Source organism: Macaca mulatta, chromosome 1 (genome assembly GCF_049350105.2).
Source record: "Macaca mulatta isolate MMU2019108-1 chromosome 1, T2T-MMU8v2.0, whole genome shotgun sequence".
NCBI lineage: Eukaryota > Metazoa > Chordata > Mammalia > Primates > Cercopithecidae > Macaca > Macaca mulatta.
This window is the reverse complement of record NC_133406.1, coordinates 37,177,988-37,199,225: the sequence shown is the minus strand read 5'-3', so window position 1 is coordinate 37,199,225 and position 21,238 is coordinate 37,177,988. Positions and strand designations below refer to the sequence as shown.

General features: G+C 46.3%; 1 protein-coding gene across 4 annotated transcripts in view; it reads right to left on the bottom strand.

Annotated features, from left to right (window-relative positions):
• The window catches only part of FAM163A (family with sequence similarity 163 member A), a 71,459-nt gene that overhangs the window by 26,710 nt on the left and 23,511 nt on the right, over positions 1 to 21,238 (bottom strand). For 2 of the 4 annotated variants that reach the window (XM_015122627.3, XM_028850959.2), the window contains exon 1: positions 16,069 to 16,193. The exons of the other annotated variants lie outside the window; for them this stretch is intronic. The gene's annotated coding sequence lies outside the window, so the exon portion shown is untranslated. Of the gene's footprint in view, positions 1 to 16,068; positions 16,194 to 21,238 lie in introns of those variants that run through there. 4 annotated transcript variants of the gene reach the window in all.

Sequence of the window (21,238 nt, the reverse complement as noted above, 5' to 3'; positions counted from 1 at the left end):
TAACAGCAGCTCAAAAAAAAAAAAAAAATCAACTGTTATTAATACTTTCCACTCCTGTTGATAGTACCCCTCCAGTCTCTAGGCTTGGAGCCACGGCATGATCTTTGACACTGCTTTCTGTACCTACTGCTACCACCTGGGTTGAGGGTCATATTTCAAACAGTCCCTTTCCTACCGATCTCTTCTCCTTTCCATCTTTTCTGTATGTTGCTATATTCACTTTCCTAAATCATTCTTTGGTCATGTCCTTTCCCTCTTCTAAAACATTCTGGGGGTTGCTATTGCCCACTACATAAAACAGCCTCACCCGTTCAGCCCTCCTAAATGTAGCCCTAGTCCTATTCTTCTGCCATGATTTCCCAGGACCCAAAATGTGGTTGCTTTATTTGTGGATTTTGGTAGATATCTTGGGTTCCAAATTCAGTTTGTTTCGTTCTTTTAGTTGTGTAACCCTGGACAGGGCTTTAACTGCCTTTGAGTGCCTGTGTTCTCATCCTGGGGGTAGTAATATTACTCAATTAGAATGACTTTGCCTTCTTCCCAGACCAGTTTCCATGTGATAGCACCCTACCAATGTTTAATCTTTCACCATTGCAGCTCATGCCCAGGACATTCTTCGCCCTTCTCTTTTGAGGGATGTCTCAAGGTCTACATCCTCCTGGTTGGATGATAGGAGCCAAGATTCAATGATGTTCTGAAATAAGGAAAACAAGGGGAAGGAAGAGTGGTGGTAGAAGAGGAGGAAAAATAAGAATCTGATCCCTGCTGGGCGCGGTGGCTCACGCCTGTAATCACAGCACTTTGGGAGGCCAAGGTGGGTGGATCACCTGAGGTCAGGAGTTCAAGACCAGCCTGGTCAACAAGGTGAAACCCCATCTCTACTAAAAATACAAAAATTAGTTGGGTGTGGTGGTGGGTGCCTGCAATCCCAGCTACTTTGGAAGCTGAGGCAGGAGCTGAGATAGCACCACTGCACTGCAGCCTGGGTGACAGAGAGAGAACCCATCTCAATTAAAAAAAAAAAAATCTAATCTCCTCTCTGCTCTCCTGCGAATACACTGAAGATTTTGAGATTAAGTAACCACAAATTTTACTTATTTCAAATTGTGTTTTTAATGGCTGACCAGAGTGATCTTCGGGTCACAGAAGAGAGTCTGGTGGCAGACATGCCCACTAGGAGGTCTGCTCCATATCAGCATAGGCTGGAGGGTGGAGGCTGACATGTGCTAAATGAAGAGGCTGTTTAAGGGAACATTGGAGGGTAAGCAAGGGCTCAGCCCTGGGCACAGCACCACAGTGGACGGAGACAGCGGCAATTCTCTGTGCCAGGTAAACACCCTACCTGGTGAGTGAGGCAGGCTGGAGGGTTGGGCCTTGCACTGGAAGGTAGTCACAGCCAGGGTGCCTTGTTTGCAGACTTCTTGAGCCCCTTTTTGTGACATCTCTCCTCCGCAAAGCTGCAACCCTGCATTTCTATATTCCTGCATAATGCCCTACCAGATATATAACATGCATCACATCATTCAATGTTGCAAGTTCCATCGGATATAGATATTATTTTCCCTCTTTTGGAGACAGTAAAACTGAGGCTCAGAAATTTAAATTACTTGTCCAAACCCATGCCACTGGTGAGAGGCAGGTCTAGGATCTGCAAACCCGAAAGCTCCACTCCACATTGAGTTTATCTGGACTCCGCCCATTAGTGATCTACACCATTTCTCCCAGGCTTTGGCATGTAAAGGAAAGCAGCAGGGCCAGTGGAAGAGCAGGTCTTGTTCAGAGCAGGCTTTCTCTGTGAGCTTCAGGGCAAGGAATCTTCCCTGGGAGGAAGTAAATGGGCTCCAGATGGTTAACAAATGCAGTCTTGGAGTAACAGTTTTATTTCAAACCAGAGGAATATAGTTTGGATTTACCAAAGCTATGAACAGGTGAGTGGGTGGTGGGAAAGAGAGAGGATTACTCAGTTTCAAAATGATTTTCCTTGGCTGGAGAAGAATTCTCTTGGCTTGACTGGAGACTAGAGGAGCAGGGAAATAGATGCAGAAGGAAACAGAAGTCAAACCTGCCACTGATTACACATTGTGAGAAGTGATTAGGTGGTGGTTGACAAAATTACCTTTATAGAGAAAAGCCTGAAAAACACATCACTCGTATTTGCATAGCATTTCACACCTTACAAAGCCCATATATTAACCTGTTGTCTCCTAGAATCTCTGAGCTGGAGGGTACCTGGACCAGCAGTTTCCAAGCCTGGCTGACATCTGGGTCATCTGGGGAGCTTTGTAACGATCCCCAGATATCACCAGACCCAGGGAATCAGAGTCTCTATGGATGGCAGGCTGGGGGGTTAAATGTGCCCCTGGGGCTTCCCATGGTGATCTGGATTTGGGCATTGCCAATCTCCATCAGGACAACTGCCACCGCCTCTGACCTGGACCCTGCAGTGGGCTCTTCACTGAGCTCCAGTCCTCCCATATCCAGGCCCTTCTCCATTCTGCCGCCAGACAGAAGTTCCCTAAAACACATGGAGTCAGGTCCCACCCCTGCTCCCAGATAGGAGAAAGCCTGGCACTTTGGGGGAGCTGCAGAGCAGTGTGTCTAGACCTCATGCTCGGACCCCGGCTACTCCTCATGCAAGGCTCCTCCTCTGTGAAATGTTTCCTGATTTCACCCCTGCCTGCGGAGCAGGTGCTGTGGATCTTCTATTATTATAGCAATGCTCTGAGGGTCATGTCATTATTTGATTACAGAACCATTTATCTGCACAAAACTGTGGGCGAGGGAATCTTCGGGGCAGGGGCTATGCCTTGTTCATTTCTGTATCCCTGGAGCACATGGTAGGAGCTCTATAAACACCGGCTGAATGAACACACGCATGCTGGCACCTTGAGCTATCACTGACGTACATTTTAGATCAAGAAGGTCTCAGGAATAGATGTGTTTAGGGTGAGCTCTCCTTGCTCAAAGGCCTAATAGCCCAGCTAAATAGCTTACTCTATTTACTACAAATTAAGAGGAGCCTCGGGCTAAAGAGATTGCTTAGGAACTAGAAGGCTCTGCTTTGGGTTTGATACCACTTGTTCCATGACCACTTAATGTTTTTGAAATAATCTCATTTCAAACATTATTAATAATACTGCTTTGTATGTTAAAGGATGTCACGGTTTGCTAATGGACTTTAATTCATCCTCCACATCTCTGATGGGTAGGAAGGTCTCCCTCCCTTTTCCTGGCAGCAGGCCTGATGCAGCCAGGGTGCAGGCAGAGCTGGTGGCAAGGTGCCAGCGGAGAACTCTGGCACCCTGCTTTGTCAGCCAGCTCATTCCACTGCCAGACCCTCGGGAAAGGGCCTTGGCTCCTGGGTCCTGAAACTCAAATACTTAAGGATGAGGACAAAGGCCTTGGGCTGAGACATGCCAGGGGCTAGACAGGTTATAGGCCACTTTGGAAATGCTCAGGATTTGAGGCCTGAGGTCTGAATTTAAATCCTAGTTTTCCTTGAGACTTTGAGAAAGTTATTCAGTGTCTCGGAACCTTGATACTTTCATTTGTTAATGGGTGTAATACTTGTGTCTTCCTTACTGGGTTGTCTTGAGGATTAAATGGCACAATTATGTCAGAGGGCTTAGCAGGTGGCTAAGTGCTACACACACACACACACACACACACACACACACACACACACACGTGGCTGGTTATTACCCCTTGAGGCTGAGCCCCAGGGAACCCTCTTCGCAGCTGGGCAGAGGGCTTTGGTGGGGAAGTAGAAGAGCCCACTCTGCTCCTAGGTCCATAACCTGGGTTCTTTGTGCGTGGCACTCAGGCCTGCAGCCCAGATTGGTGGCTGGCCCCAAGAGTCTTTCTTTCGGGTTGAATAGGACATACAACTTATGCCTGGCTCTGAATCTACCCTGGGGAGACCCGAGACCCTGGTGCGTCACAGCTGCTGTCCTGAGGGTGAGGGAGCTCAGAAGAGCCTAGCCAAGGCTGGTGGGAAGGAGCATTCACTCCAGGTTAGGGCCTGTGTGGCTCTGGGAGCCTTTTGGGATGTGTTAGTCGGTACTAAGTGGCTATTTGGATTAAAACGACATAACGTCGTTTTAACAACTTGGTCAAGATTAAAAAGTATCAATTACTAGCCCATTTTTGGCAAGGGAGTGGGGAAATGGTCACCAGCATACACTAGTAGAACCTCCCTAGAAGGCGATTTGGCAACATACACCAGTCTTAAAGATCAAGGGCTCAGCAATTCCACTTCAAGCATTTCCCGGAAGGAAATAATTATGGTTACGTGAAGACGTCAACTCAATGATGTTCACTGCAGCATTATATACGAAGGGAAATCTGTCAGCAATCAAATTCCTTAACAACGGGGGAAGTTAAATAAACTATGGCACATGTAGAATACCATGGAAAAATAATATTATCGAATATTGCTGAGCAAGCAGGCTACAAAACAGTATTAGTAAATGACACTCTTTAAATATGTTTCTGTCAAGCAAAACAAATATGTGTACATATAGCCTATTAAAAGGCCTGGAATAATATGTCCTAAAGTGCTAACAATTTTTTTAAGGGGTGGAATTAGGGGTTATTTCTCCATCGTTTTTCAGTGTTTTGAAGGTTTTACCTGAACTCATACACCATTTATACATGGTGAAGAGATCATTTTTATGACCCCTCTCCACTCCCCCAAAACAAAAACAAACCCAAACCAAACCTGGAGTGTGGGCTGGGCTGCCGGAGGCTCAGAATCCCCGGCTATCCCCGAGAGAGCAGGCTGCAGAACGAAAACCCAGGGAATGCCCTTTTGATCTCCGTCTTCATGTTCTCTCATTTTATCAAAGAAAACCTCAGCTGGAAGACGTGGGTCTTCAGGAGAGAATGTGCTTCAGAGACTTCCACTCACAGTTTAGAAATGCCTGTATTTATAGCTTGTGCAGTAACCTTTCTCATCGACCACAATTTATGGTTTCTTAATTGGTTTTCTGGAAACAAGCAGTGGTAACTTATATACTAGGCAAGGGAGGAGCAAATCTAATCAGTTGCCAGGGTGAGGGTTGGGTGGGGGATGGAGTGGGGGGTGGGGGATGGAGTGGGGGGTGGGAGTCGTGGACCAGGGTGGGGGATGGAGTGGGGGGTGAGAGTCGTGGACCAGGGTGGGGGATGGAGTGGGGGGTGGGAGTTGTGGACCAGGGTGGGGGATGGAGTAGGGGGTGGGAGTTGTGGACCAGGGTGGGGGATGGAGTGGGGGGGTGGGAGTTGTGGACCAGGGTAGAGGATGGAGTGGGGGGTGGGAGTTGTGGACCAGGGTGGGGGATGGAGTGGGGGATGGAGTGGGGGGTGGGAGTTGTGGGCCAGGGTGGGGGATGGAGTGGGGGGTGGGAGTCGTGGACCAGGGGAGGCTGGATGTGTTCTCTTCACAACAGCCTTCCTGACACACTGAATTACTGCGCCTTTAATTGAGCTGGTGAATCACAGTGAGATGCTGGAGAAGCTGGGCTCTAAATGAATAATCTCTTGATGTTCTATATTTATTTGTCCTCCCACAGTGACGTCCATGGCCAAATTCTAAGGTTGGGCAGCTTTTCTTTGACATTTGGGACTACCTGCCGGGTATCCAGGCAACAGAAGAGTCCAGTTTACCCAAGAGAATTGAAGGGACAGAGATGAGGAGGATTAAAGTCACTTGTTAAGTCAGTGAAATAAAGTCATCACAAGGAAAGCGACTGGAAGGAATACCCCACACCCCCAGCATCTAGATTTTATACACTGCGACATGTCACAATGCTAGGCTATCCTCTACCTGAAAGAAATGAGATGAGTATGCTTTGTCTTTTCGGGGCATATAATAGGAATTCAGCAAATGTTAGTCTATTTTTCCTTCTAATTTTGTGTTTCATGTGCGCAGGTTTTGTGCTTTCTCAAGATAAGCCCTTCAAGGGAAGATGCTATACTGTTTTCTCTGGGTCTGTTATGTAGGTATATAGGGCAATGCTGGACCAAGCAGGAAGGGACTATTGAAGGTTACACTGGAGACATGCCTGCCACGTGCCAGGCACTGCGTTAACTGTGAATTTAGTTCACCCTCACAACAGATTCTGTAATGCAGAACTGTCTTTATTTTCAGAGGATACAACAGGTTCAGAAAGATTAACTTGTCTAGTAAGTGACTTGTCTCCAACATCCAGTAAGTGACAGAGCTGGTATGTGAACTTATGCAGCGTGGCTCTGCATCTTAAACTCTTACCTCCTCCACCACTGATCTCAAAGAGGAGGCAGGTTTGGCTCAAGGTCAGGGCATGGGCAAGTTGAGCTGTGGCCAGGTTATTCCTGGTGAAGGCACGAGGTTCTGGAAGGCCCAAGATGATGGGTGGAGGGCAGGCTTGTTACCAATTATACCCAACCCTGAATTGCACCCTAGCCTTCCAGGAAGCCTCCACCTGGTCTGGTCACAACAGACCACAGCCAGCCTATGCAGAAGGATCAGACTCTTGATGGCCTCAGAGGTGGCAGGAATCTCACCTGTATCTCTCTCCCTCGGGACTTAAGCAAATTCCTGAGCCAGATAGGTATAATCGGGAAAATGTTCCTTATAGCCAACTAGCATATCCCATCAGGAAATACAATTCATTTTAGTTTCTTTTTTTTTTCATTACTCTATTGTATAAAATTTGGGAAGTATAAAAAAAGTGCAAAGTGTGTGGCAGTCCTACATAGTGGCTGATGGTTCACAGACAGGATCAGATTCTGGATTTGCTACTTAATATCTATGTAGCCATGGGTCAACTTTTAAACCTTTCCATACCTCACTTTCCTTATATACTAGGTAAGATTATCTTTTCCTATTCTACTATTTCAACAGGATGTCATAGGGCAGGAAAAATAAAAAAAGGTGTTGATCAGCTATTTTAAATTAGAATACTTTTTAATGCACTTTTAGACAATAAACACTGCCATACTATTTTCCCAAAGGGTTTTACAAAATTTCACTGCCACCTAGCAACATAGGAGTTGTACCACAATCTTATCAACATAAGGTCAATGTTAGGATGGGTCATTAAACCCAATAAACATTAGTTATTAACAGTAATCAACTCACTTTCCAGAAGCAGCAACAGTTAAGTCTTTCCCCATGTTTCTACTCAGTCTTTTCCACATATTTTATTCTTCAGATAGTTGAGACTATGCTGTCTGTACAGTTTGGCATTCTGCTTTTTAAATGAATGAATGGCTTTTTCTTTTCTTTTTGTTTTTGAGACAGAGTTTCACTCTTGCTGCCCAGGCTGGAGTGCAATGGCATGATCTCGGCTCGCTGCAACCTCCACCTCTGGGTTCAAGCAATTCTTCTGCCTCAGCCTCCCAAGTAGCTGGGATTACAGGCATGCACCACCATGCCAGGCTAATTTTGTATATGAATGAATGAATGGCTTTCAAACCATCCAAGTGGTTTGGGATACAAGTTGCTGAAAATGCACACAGGCCCAGGACAGAAGGGCCAACTGTTAGCACAGTTTGAAGAAACAGCACCAGCTAGGGGTGGGAGGTCTGGATTGCAATGCCGACATTGCCTCTAAGGGTTGGATATTCCAGAGAAATTTTCTCAACTTCTGTAGGAAACAGTTGCCTCCTCTGTAACATGAAGGCATGGACTCAGGACATTTAATGATTGCTCTGGCCCTAATGTTCTTTATTCTCAAACCAAGAAGGTGCCTGACAGAGTGGCTTAGAACTTTGGCTTCTGGAAAGGGGAGGAGATGGCAGCAGCTTCAGGGTGCCTGGGAAGGATGATGGGCACAAGAAACTGTCCAGAACCCTGGTCAACGGCCTCTGAGAATCCAGATCCTGCGAGCAAAGCCCACCAGGCCAGCCTTACCAGTACCAGAGGAATCTCCACCCCGTCCTGCTTGCACAAGCTTTCCCACCAAATGAGAAGATGCTCCTGTGCAGCCTGGACCACATCACCAGGCCTCACTGTGTCCCTGCCGACCGGCCCTTCTGGGCCCCTTCACCCCTTCCCTGTCTCTGCCCCCACAGCCTTACATTAGTGTCCGCCTCATCCCCTCTACATTGGTTAATTCAATGAGTCCCAGGTCTGTTAAATTAAGCCCACTGCTGCCCCTGCCAGAATCCTCTAACAGCTCTAATTGGAAAAACAGCCTCAGCCTCTGCCTATCAAAGCTGATTATATCCATGCGCACAGAGGCCTGGTCCTTGTCCGGGATGCTCACTCCACCCGGCCCGTGAGATCATCTCGCCTGTTCCCCAGGGCTGTCTGCCAGGTGCAAAGGAGTCAGCCTGGTAGAGGCGCCTTCTCCACATCAAGGAGCAGCAGCTGGCCTCCCAAGCCAGCTCTGATAGCATAAACAAGTTTGTGCTCATCACAGGGAACTGGAAAACAACTTGTGTTCGAAGCAAGACGTCCTTTTTTTTTTTTTTTTTTTTTTTTGGTACGGAGTCTTACTCTGTTGCCCAGGCTAGAGTGCAGCAGCACCATCTTGGCTCACTGCAACCTCCACCCCCTGGGTTCTAAGTGATTCTCCTGCCTCAGCCTTCCAAGTAGGTGGGATTACAGGCACCTGCCACCATGCCTGGCTAATTTTTATACTTTTAGTAGAGACAGGGTTTCACCATGTTGACCAGGCTGGTCTTGAACTCCTGACCTAGTGATCCTCCCGCCTGGGCCTCCCAAAGTGCTGGGATTACAGGCGTGAGCCACCGCACCCGGCCAAGACCTCATTTTTAACTAAGCTGCATTCACCACCCTCATCCCTGCAATCCCAGCAGAATCTCTCACACTGGAGGCAAGGATTTACTCCAAGAAAAGGTACACTTGCCCCAGGGAGCCATCCCAAGACAGCATAGTCCAAGCATGTACTAATTCCTAGGTGCCTGCTCATTTGAACCCCTTTCTCGGGGGTCAGAGCAGTCAACCAACTGAGAACTCTGCTATACTGCAGCTAGATGTGGGAGGAGGGGAGATCAGAGAGAAGTGAAATCATGCCGCCACATAAACCAGTGGGTTTTAAAAATATTTTTTGAGGTAAAATTTATGTAAGATTCCCATTGTCACCATCTGAAAGTGTACAATTCAGTACTTTTTAGGATAACCACCATATTGTTCAACCATCATCACTATCAGATTCCAGAATATTTTCATCACCCTAAAAAGAAACTCTGTTCCTAGTAGGCAGTCATGCCCCATCCTCCTCTCCCATCCAGGTCCTGGCAACCATGAATCTACTTTCACTCTCTGTTAAGCCACTCGTTGTAAAGCCATCATGTATGCTTGCATTTCTCCCCTCGTCTCTATAGTTTTCATAACTGAGTACCACCAGACCTTTGCATGGAGCAGCATCAGATGCTTTTACTTCTGAGTTCTCAAAACACTTAAATACTGCAGTTTCCTTGGTTCTTGCTGCATATTATAATCAGCAAATGCCCTCTGTCCCGTCAACACCAAAATGTTGAGAATACTCTGGTTCTTTGATGAAAGTCTGGTAATACAGCTCTGGTCTAGCTGATGTAACAGGGTAGCATTCGAAGTTTAGCCAATCTCAAGAACCTTATTTTGTCATGAAGAATGAGGCATTTTAGGCAAACATAAGAAAGCACAAAGACAGTTAATGCAAACTGTCTTGGGGCAGGTACCTGTGTAGGAATCACATAATCTTTAGCAAGTATCAAAATCACCTGGAGGACCTGTTAAAATGTGAATTGCTGGCCCCAGCCCAAGTTTCTGATTCAGCAGGTCTCAGGTGAGTCTTGAGAATGCTCATTTCTAACATGTTCCCAGGTGATGCTGATGGTGCTTATCTGGGGACCACACTTCGAGAACCACTGGCATAGTTACCACCCCTATATTGACTAATGGTCACAGCAAGGAAGAACCATCCCCCCAGCTTATGCATTTGGCTTTGTTTCGATTTCACTTCTTTAGGCTAACTGATAAGGTTGAAGTCTTATCTTGATGATGGTCACTGGCAAATAACACTGCTTGTATTTCTACAAGTACGTTTTATGTTCAAAATTTTCCATTTCACACTTAGGAGCCAAGATCAGCAATTCCTTTATGTGCTTTCAACAGGGTATAATCAAGTAATAAATAATTTCCTTTCTGAATAGAAGTGTGATTGTGGATTATTTTATCCTGCCAGTTATGGTCAATCTTTGAGATCTTTACTCATAACATAAATATACATTTGCATCGTCCTGTGCCTTTTGGCCCATTATCTAGAGGGCTCTCTCCCTTGAATACGTGTCATAGTATTCACATGAACCTGCCTGGCCCCAACTGCCCATGTCTTGTACTCCCAGGGACAGAGCCATGAGTCAGACTTTGGCTCACGGCCAGGCCATTCTTCAGAGCATGCAATCTTTGTGAAAACAACCATTTATAGTTTTATATTATTTTCATATTATCTAACACAAAGCTCAAAACAACCTTCTCACATAAACTGGGCTAGTATTTCAAAGCTATTTAGCACGTACATAAACTGTGGCTCAGTTTACTGAGGTGATTTGCCCAAGATGTTCCAGTTAGTGGTGAAGCCAGGCCTCTAACCAACATATCCTCCACTTTCTCATTCACATGGATTCCCAGAGTTAAAGCTGCACTGATCTTTATGAAGGCCCTGAGACCACCACTTGAAAACAACATAAGTCTGTTTATCTACAGTAAGACAGTAAAAGCCCATGTGAGCCGGTAAGCAGGAAAGAGGAATGCGTATTACCATTCGGTTTTTAGTCTCAAATGTCTAGAAAGCCAAGACCATGCTCCCTGGAACAACGGTCTGTTCATTCAACGAATACATCATCTTGCCACTGCCTGAGCTCTTTCTCCGAGAAACCGGGTCCCACTGGGGCTTTTAAGGCCTTTAGGAGGGAGCAGGTCTCTATGCTGGCCAAGAGTCACCCACAGTCCCAAAATCCCACCGGCTGTCATTAAAGTATCAGGGGCCAGAGAGGCTCTCCTAGGCCTGCTTTAATCACAAACTGAAGCCATGATCGTGACTACTGCAGCCGCTTCATTCATATCCCCCCGACCCCTGGCCTGGGCTAACGCCTTCTTCAAAAAGGCTGAAATCCAACCCATTCCTTCTACTCCTGCTACCAAACACCCTGGTTCAGGGTCTGGTCACCCCTCACAGACTGCTGCCAGGATAAAATATTTTATTTTCATATGACTTTTGTTGATCCCGTTCTAATAATATAAATATTGGTAAAGATAAAAGTGTAAGGAAAATAAAAATGACCCAGATTCTTATACCCAAATTAATCACCATTAATATTTTCCATCATTTTTCGATATGAGTGTACACTGAGAGCATTTAATTTTATAAGTAACTTTCTAAAACATAACTAGGTTGCTGTCCTGCCTAAACCTTTTGAAGGCTCCTCCAGCCTGAGATGAAACCTAAATATTCCCTGCCTTCCCGCGTCAGCCTTCTCTCTCCTTATGAACCTCCCTCCCAAACCCTGTGACTGACTCTAGCTCAGAGCCTGTATCAGGCCTCTGTCTGTCTGTCTGGCTATGCCCCAGTGTTTGAAGAAACACTGTTACCAGGTGGGTTGTACCCAGCCCCACTACAAGCCCCTTGGCACCTATTTCCTTACACCCTTCCCCCACCCCTCACGCCTTATACATGTATGTTAACTGCACAGCCCTGCAGGCCTTTGAGTTTGTGGCCTGAGTGTCTAGCTATACTGATCCATGTACCTTTCCGCACACCTGCCTTTGCTCAAGAGATTGCCCTTGCCTGGAGTGCTACTATCCTTCCTACCACCGCTTGTGAGGAAATCCAGATCCAATTCTCATTTTTTTCAGATCCCATGGTCCGTAAAACATCTTCCTTCCATCTGCTCCTGGGGCACGCAGTGCTCTACTCCACTTCTTTGCATGAACTGCAGACTCACATAAGCACATGTTCCCTCACCCTCTGGAATTCCTAGCGGCCTGGGATCACCCCATTTGGCCTTTTATTCCATAAAATGCTGTTGACAAGTAGGTGCTTGGGGTCGGCGGAACTGAAACTGATCACAGCTGTGTAAGGCCTTGGGCTCACCCATTTTCACCTGATGGTCCTGGGGTGCTGTCTCTTCCTTGGAGTCAGGGATAGTGGGGCGTGAGGAGGCTGCTCTGGCCTCCTCATGATCTTACCTGGGTCAGCCCTGGGTTCTGCGCTCACAGTTCATGGCAGGAAGACATCTGTATTCACAACTATCCAACCTAAAGAGGATTTTAGGTGCTTCAGAAATACAGATGGTTCCCAACTTATAATTTTTTCCACTCTGTCGCCCAGGCTAGAGTGCAGTGGTGCGATCTCCGCTCACTACAAGCTCCGCCTCCCAGGTTCACGCCATTCTCCTGCCTCAGTCTCCTGAATAGCTGGGACTACAGGCACCTGCCACCGCGCCCGGCTAATTTTTTGTATTTTTAGTAGAGACGGGGTTTCACTGTGTTAGCCAGGATGGTCTCGATCTCCTGACCTCATGATCCGCCCGCCTCGGCCTCCCAAAGTGCTGGGATTACAGGCGTCAGCCACTGCGCCCGGTCAATTTTTTGACTTTATAATGGATTTGTCAAGGTATGACATGCATTTTGAAGTGATGATGGGCTTATGGGAACATAACCCCATCATAGTCCAGGAGCATCTGTACACTCAGTGGGATAAAAATGGAATGAAGATCGCAGCAAGGGTAGCATAGCAACATGCAGCCAGTCATAAGGCTAGTCTACAGAACTGCAGGACATGAGCTGCAGATTTAACTCTGAGCTTCTTAGCAACCAACGTGAAAAGAGAAATACAGTCAATTAAACCAAATCACAGTGTGGAGGAGCTTAGTTTTTCTTTCCACTAAGTTTGAGAGGAATTTCTCCTGAGGATCCTCTTAAAGGGGAGGCTGAGAGCTACAGGTGAAAGCTGTTACTACACCATTAGATATTTAAAAAGCAGCTTCTTACTGTATCTCCCAGGGGAGTCTGAGGACCTGACACCCAGGTACCGCTCTTTGAAGGGAGTGTACCGGGAAGCAGCAGTGTTCAAACCTTCAGTTTTCTGGCCGGTGACGTTGATCTGGAGCTTGGGGCATGTGCAGCAGCACGTCAGAACCGCTGCCCAGAGCCCGGGAGGTCCGAGAGGCTCTTCGGGTCTGTGGGGGGTGGTGCACGGAGGCTCATCTCACTGAGCTCCTGGCCTCCTTGTCCAACTCACTCACAGCATTTCTGCCTTTTTATGTTTTTACATGTTAGAGTTTAGGGTCAGCTGTTTGACAAAAGAGTTTTGCATCAAAAACTGAAGTTTAAAAACCTGTCTTGAGTAATATTTCTCTTCACTGAGCTTTTGAGAAGCATTTGCTGACATAATGTAAATTCATGTTTGAAGTTTTTGGGCAAAAACTTAAGTGGATTTCCATTCTTAGGTGTGTACCCAGAAGATGGGTATTCAAACAAATACAGGTACCTGCACGTTCAGAGCACCACTATTCACAAGAGCAAAAAGGTGGAAACAGGCCATGTGTTCATGGTTGGAGGAATGGATCAAAAATTGTGGGAGGTTCATACAATGCAACGCTACTCAGTCATGGAACAGAATGGCATTCTGATGCATGCTACAACATGGACGAACCTCCAAGACAGGTTAAGTGAAAAGAGCCATTCACAAAAGTTCACCTATTGCATAATTCCATTCGCGTAAAATTTCCAGAATAGTCAAATGCATAGACAGGGTACAGCTTGGGGAGAACTGCTTAATGGGTAAATACAATAGGGTTTTATTTTGGAACGATAGCAATGTGACACTAAATAGGGGTAGTGGTTGTACAACACTGCGAATGTGCTGCCACTGAACTGTACACTTTGAAATGGTGCTTGTATGATATATGAATTTCACTTGAATACATTAAACAGATTTAAATTAAACAGATAGATTAAACAGGGAAAATCATCAATATTGCCAATTAAAGACCATTTCACATTTTGACAGTTGACCAGGCAGAGGGTAGGCCTGGCATCCTCATGGAAATGAAGAGGCTTTGTCGGGGCTGATACACACACTTACCTCTTTATCAGGCAGGGCTGAGGGATAAGTGACCGTAAGTGAATGCTACAGCAGTAAAGTTGTAGGTGGTTTCTCTTTTTTTTTTTTTTGAAATGGAGTCTTGTTCTGTAGCCCTGGCTGGAGTGCAATGGTGTGATCTCAGCTCACTGCAACCTCCAACTCCCAGGTTTAAGTGATTCTTCTGCCTCAGCCTCCCAAGTAGCTGGGATTACAGGTGTGCACCACCATGCCCAGCTAATTTTTGTATTTTTAGTAGAGATGGGGTTTTGCCATGTTGGCCAGGTCTCGAACTCCTGGCCTGAAATGATCAACTCACCTCGGCCACCCAATGAAGTGCTGGGATTACAGATGTGAGCCACTGCACCTGGCCAGAAGGTGGTTTCTCTTTCATGTGATTCCTGGCCACAATTTACACTGCTCTTATCTCTTCAGCACCTGGCACAGAATAAGCTGTCCAAGAAATACTGACTCGTTGACTAGACCAGCACCAAGTGTAGGCCTCTTATTTTGAATCTATGATGCACCTATTTCCCAAACCCTTATATGTAACTATTTCCCAAACCCTTATATGTAACTATTTCCCTAATGCCACCCAACCCCCACCCCATCTGATCAATTCATTCAGGCTTGTCTGCTTTTGAATTTACAGCAAAGAATTAATGTGAATAAATCTTCTCTGTCAAGGACCCCGGGGGGGTATTCTGAGGGTAGTAAAATTCAGCCTCACCTCAATAGAGTTACTTCATACGCTCACACTTATCTTTGTCCTGTTCTTTACTGCTAGATTAAAGGTCGGCCCCAGCTCTTTTCCTGAGGGTCCTCAAAGTATTCTCTGGGCATCTGTCCACACTCATAAGACAACACACTCTTTTATGTTTTCATCCATCTATCCTACTGATATTTATTGAATACTGAGTGTGAGTGTCGATCATATGCCAGGCACTGTACCAGCCTATAACTGGGGCTAAAATTAGACAAAACAAGCAAGGCTCCCCTCAACAGGAAACTACAGACACTAGCCACAATTATAAGTGCGCTGGGCTTTCACAGGGGGAACTGCGATTGAGGCAAGAGAATAGCATTTCACGCTGACTTCTTAGAACTAAATTGAAAGGAAAACCCTAACTTTCCACGCCTAAGTAACAAAAGGACCAGAGGCTACTCCCTTTGCAAATTCCCACCTTTTCTGCCTGGCAGATGGGAAACTGGCTGTCTGCAACAATCAGACTGATTGCAGGCCCAGTCTTCGTTTGCATAGAAGTGCAACTTTGTAACTTCACCTTAGCCTCTGATTGGTTGCTTTTTGCAACCAATCGGATGTTTGCACAGGAGTGCGACCTTTGTAACTTCACTTCAGCCTCTGACCCATTGTGGGCCACCACTTCATTTAAATGAGGTGAGAGTCAAGTGGCCAATGGGGAGCCTCTAGTGGGTATTTGGACCCAAGAAGATTCTGCATCCAGGCCCTTGAGCTTGCTGCTGGCTGTTTGGGCCAACTCCCACAATGTGGAGTGTATTTTCATTTTCAATAAATCCCTGCTTTCATTCTTTTGTTGCTTCATTCTTTTGTTGCTTCATTCTTTTGTTGCTTCATTCTTTCCTTGCTTTGCTGTGCGTTTCGTCCAATTCTTTGTTCAAAACGCCAAGAACCTGGATAACTTACAGTCAAGATCCTCTACCGGTAACACTTTCGGAATGTTTTTCGGTGGAACAGTTGGGCCCGGGGGCTGAGGGAAACTCTCCCTAGCTTGAGGGATTCACTCAGCCAGGACTAAGAATGAGGTCAATGGGGACAGCATGGAGACGAGTTCGTTCAGGGTCTGCGGGTGGAAACAGGCTGTCCTGGCCATGACTTCTGCTTGGACTGAAAGATGCTCAGGACATCTCACCCCACAGGGAACCGGGAGGATCAGTGTGGCTTCCATCAGCTCAGCCCACCAGTCAAAGCTCAGTGCATTCTCACCCGCTCTTCTGCTCTAGCTGCTTCCCTGCGGTACCCAGCCCTTACCTTCAACTCCCTCAGCACTCCTCCTCCAGCCTCCCACTCTCTGTATCACTGGGGCTCATTCTCAGCTTCTAGGAGCTTGTGGCTGCCTTTGAGAATCTGATGAAGGCTATGGACATTCTTCCTGGAGAAAAAAGCACACAGGGAATTCTGCCTACAAGTTTAGAAAATTCATGAAACCCCTAAAGCCCATCCTTGGAGCCCCCACCCCCGGCCCACTTCCCTGGGAGTCCATGGGTTCAGGACTGGGACGGCCAGACCGGTAGCCCAAGAAGCCTCTCACATTCCATCAGGCCTGGCTGCCCGCAGCACCCCTCAGCTGGCAGCACCTGCCCTGCAACGTGTGTGTCCCTCCTCGGGGCAACCGAGAGTCTCAGAGAGCTGTTGTGGAAAAGCCTCGGGCAGCGTTCCGGCTGAGCACAAGCTCCTGACAAGTGGTTTAATTCCTTCCCCATGGGGGCACAGTGAGGTTCAGCAAGTCTGCCCAGGGGTGAGAAAGCAGCTGGTGCTGGCTGATGCCTTAAGGAAGAGAGCTCCAGAACATGGACAAAGATGACAGGATGGAGTTCTTTAAAAACCACTTGGAAATATGCTTCAGTACTTCCTGCTGTCACTGCAGTCACTACAGCAACCTGCAGGTCTCCAAAGTCCCTCTTTGCTCACTGCCCCTTTCAATTAGACAAAGCCATTTTCATTCTCTGTTCAGTGGGCAACATGCCTGCAAATACCGGTGCTTTCTCAGAACAGAGGCTTCTGAAGGTAAGAGATGTCCATTTCAGTGGCTCTCTTCAGGGCCGTGTAGGTGAAGAGGCAAGTGCTTCACAAATACCAGCCACAGCTTTGGGGCCTGCTCTCTAGAAGTCGATGCTTTAATGCAGTCAGCACTAACCCAGCAAGGTATGGACTGCTTAGGAAGCACCTTACTGCCAAGTCATGAAGGCCTCGATTATGCTGAGAACCTTGGACTTCTTATAGCGGGGAACAGATTAGATTTACGGCAGAGACACTAGTTGCTTATGACACCTCCCCTCTCTCATTTTTGCTTCTTCAATGTTTTATTTTGAGACAGCTGTAGATTTACGTGCATTTGTAAGAAATAGTACAGATGCCATATACTCCTCACCCAGTTTCCCCCAATGGTAACATCTTGCAAAACTGTAGTGCAATATCACACCAGGAAATTGACACTGATACAATCTAGTGACATTTGGATTTCTCCAGTTTTACATGAACATATGCATGTGTGCACGCGTATGTGTGCATGTATATATTTAGCTCTATGCAGTTCTATCACTTGTGTAGATTCATGACGACCACCACCACAGTCAAGATACAGAACAGTTCTATCATAAGGATGCCTGGTGCTACCCTTTGGTAGCCACAGTCACTTCCTTCTCTCCCCACCCCCTGATAACTATCAATCTATTTTCCATTTCTATAATTTTGTCATTTCAAGAATGGTATATAAATTGGATCATATAATGCTATATGTAAAATTTTGAAAGAACTTCAATTTTTAGCTGAGTATATTGCCACCCAGAACAAAAAACTATTTCTCAGCTTCCCTTGTATGACCATGTGACCAAATTCTGACTAACTGGATTTAAGTAGAAGTGTTATTTGGGTCTGCTGGGAAGGTTGCTTAAATGGAGGGAGCTGACTCAGCTGGAAGAGTCCCCCTTTTGGCTCTTGTGCTTTTTCTTTTGGTCTGTATTAAGATATGATGGCTGGAGTTCTAGCAGCCATCTTGAACCAAGAGGTAACTAACCTTAGTGATAGAGCAAGCCATGTACACAGGGATGAGTGACATGATCAGAAGAACGGATGGGAAGTTCAGGAAGCCAGGGTAAGAGTGCTGAGTGAGAGACCAGTTAGGAAGCATTGCAATAACCCAGGTAAGAGATGACAGCAGCTTGAACTAGGGTAGTGGCCATGGCCATGAATGAGCAAATATGAGGTATTTAGGAGGCAAATTCAATCACAGCGTTGGTTGGATATAGGTGGTGAGAAAAAGGGAAGAATGAGGGATGAAAGAGGCCAAGCATGGTGGCTGACACCTGTAATCCCAGCACTTTGGGAGGCGGAGGCAGGCGGATCATGAGGTCAGGAGATTGAAACCATCCTGGCTAACGTGGTGAAACCCTGTCTGTACTAAAAATACAAAAAAAAAAAAAAAAAAAAAAAAAATTAGCCGGGCATAGTGGCAGGCGCCTGTAGTCCCAGCTACTCGAGAGGCAGGAGAATGGCGTGAACCTGGGAGGCAGAGCTTGCAGTCAGCCGAGATCGCGCCACTGCACTCCAACCTGGGCAACAGAGCGACACTCCATCTCAAAAAAAAAAAAAAAAAGAGGGACGAAAGAGTAAATGAATACTTAAACAAATGAACAAAAGAACGTATTTACTTCGCGATACGGCCAAACTGTTTATAAGTAAGGAAGCTGGTGACTGCCAACTGCCTCTGGTGGAGAAGCACCCCAGAGGTGCTTTACTTCAGGATGGAAGGCCTGATCCCAGAGTACGGCCTGCCCCATGGATAAAGCTCAGCCCCTCACGCCACTGCCACCTCTGCCACGGGGCTACACAAATCTGCTAGTGCCATTCCCACAGCCTGCAGGGATTTTTGTTTCTTTTTACATTGCCTGCCCAATGGTGGTGGTACTTTATTTTCCACAGCTTACAATTGATAATAGTCAAAACGCCTCCTATTTCAGCAATAATCTGCTGAGTTCTTGGAGAGTGGGAGGCAGGTGTGACCTATCCAAATGTAAGGTGAAAAGAGTTTTTTAAGATTCAAACATTTTTATTTTAGAAAATTTCTGTAATCCCAGAACTTTGGGAGGCCAAGGCAGGAGGACCATTTGAGCCCAGGACTTCAAGACCAACCTGGACAGTGTAGTGAGATCCCATCTCTACCAAAAAAAAAAAAATTTAAAAGTTAGCCAGGCGTGGTGGCACACACCTGTGGTCCCAGCTGCTCAGGAGGCTATGATGGGAGAATAGTTTAAGCCCAGGAGTTTGAGGCTGCAGTGAGCCACGATCACGCCACTGCACTCCAGCCTGGGTGAGAGAGCAAGACCCTGTCTCAAAGTAAGTGAGTAAATAAATATATATAAAATTTCACACATATACAAAAGTAGAGAGAATGCTATAATGACCCCCCAGCCTTGTTTCATCCACACCTTCCAACAATGATTTTGAAACATAACCTAGACATCATGTTTAATTCATAATCATTTCAGTATGCATCTCTAAAAGTCTTTTAAAAAAACATATAACACAACACCACTAATGCACTAAAACAAATGAACAATAATTCCTTAGTATCTTTAAAAATCCAGTGTCCAGGCCAGATGTGGTGTGGCTCATGCCTGTAATCCCAGCACTTTGGGAGGCAGAGACGGGCAGATCATGAGGTCAGGAGATTGAGACCATCCTGGCCAACATGGTGAAACCCTGTCTCTACTAAAAATACAAAAATTAGCCAAGTGTGGTGGCACATGCTTGTAATTCCAGCTACTTTGGAAGCTGAGGCAGAAGAATCGCTTGAACCCAGGAGGCAGAGAGGTTGCAGTGAGCCGAGACCGCACCACTGCACTCCAGCCTGGGCGACAGGAGCGAGACTCCGTCTCAAAAAAAAAAGAAAAGAAAAAAAAAATCCAGTGTCCATACACATAAGACACTTGACCACACCAAAGCCAAAGCTGGATGTTCTTACGGGCACACAGTCATCAGGACTAACCCGGACACCATTACCGGCCCTGCAGCCTCTAGTAGTCTTGGAAAGTCTATTTTGACTAACCCCATGTTAGATCAGAGCCCCTAAATGCTGTTGCCAGAATCCAGGAGACAACAATAAAAACCTGTACAAACAGACATCATATTGGCTGTGTGGTCTTGGGCAGTTATTGCACACTTACTGGCTGTGTGGTCTTGGTCTTATTGACTGTGCAGTCTTTGTTTATGTGGGTGATGAGTTGCAAAATAAAGGGTTAAAAAAAAACTTCTGAGGAAGTGACCCGAATGTCTATCAATAGACGAACAGATAAAGAGATGTGGTATATCCATACAATGGAATATTATGCAGCCTTAAAAAAGAAGGAAATCTTGTCATGTACTACAGCATGGATGGACATTATGCTAGATGAAATAAGACATTCACAAAAGAAGAAATACCATATGATTCCACTCATATGATGTATCTAAAGTAGTTAAAATCATACAAACAGAAAGTAGAAAAGGTGGTGGCCAAGGACTGAGGGAAGGGGAGAGGGGAGATTAGTGTTTAATGGTTACAGAGTTTCAATTTTTCAAGATGAAAATTGTCTAGAGATCTGTTGCCCAACAATATATATTATACTTAACACTACTGAACACTTACGAATGGTTAAAAGGGGAAATCAATTGTTGTGTGGTTTTCTTAACCACAATAAATTTTTTAAAAAAACTTCTGAGGTCCCTTCTGGCTATAGGAATTAGAGGGCCATCATGAAATTCTGGGATACTGTTACATTGACCTGTGTCGGGAGGGCATTGGAGCACCAGGATTCTCCTGCAGGGAGAGGGATGGGAGGGAAGCTGTACCTGCAGCAGTAGGCTGCAGGTAGGGGGTGCCCAAGCCTGGGCAGGCTCTGAAAGGTAGGAGGAGGGGTTTTCTCACCAAGAGAAACAAAAGAAAGTGGAAGCCTTTATCAAGGGCTGAGTGGTCCTCGGGGAACATTCTGGGAAAAAGGAGAAGGCTCCCAGTTGGCTGAGAGCAGCCATGCGGGGGGATCTGAAGTGACAGATACAAATGTGTAGTACGCTGGCAGCCGTGTGGGAGATTAAAAGTGCACAATGCTGAGAGCTGGCAGTGGAGGGAAGGGAGCTGGGGAAGGCTGAGTCCCTGAACGTCTTCCCAGGGCACCCGGTCTGTAGAGTGCTTTTAGTGCTCATTATCATAAGGCCATTTTTCAAACTAGCACAAGCCTGGCCTAAGGGAAGCCAGGCAACAGTGAGCAGGATTGGACTCGAACAAGTCCAGCCCCTTCTCTGTGACCTCTTCTGGGAAGGTTTCTCTGGCATCTGAGCATACCAGAGAGCGGAGGGCAGATTCACTGTACTAGACGGTCATATTGTCTTGGCGCCTGATATCGTCTCTGAGGGAAGACACTGGGAGAAGGATGGCAGGGAGGAC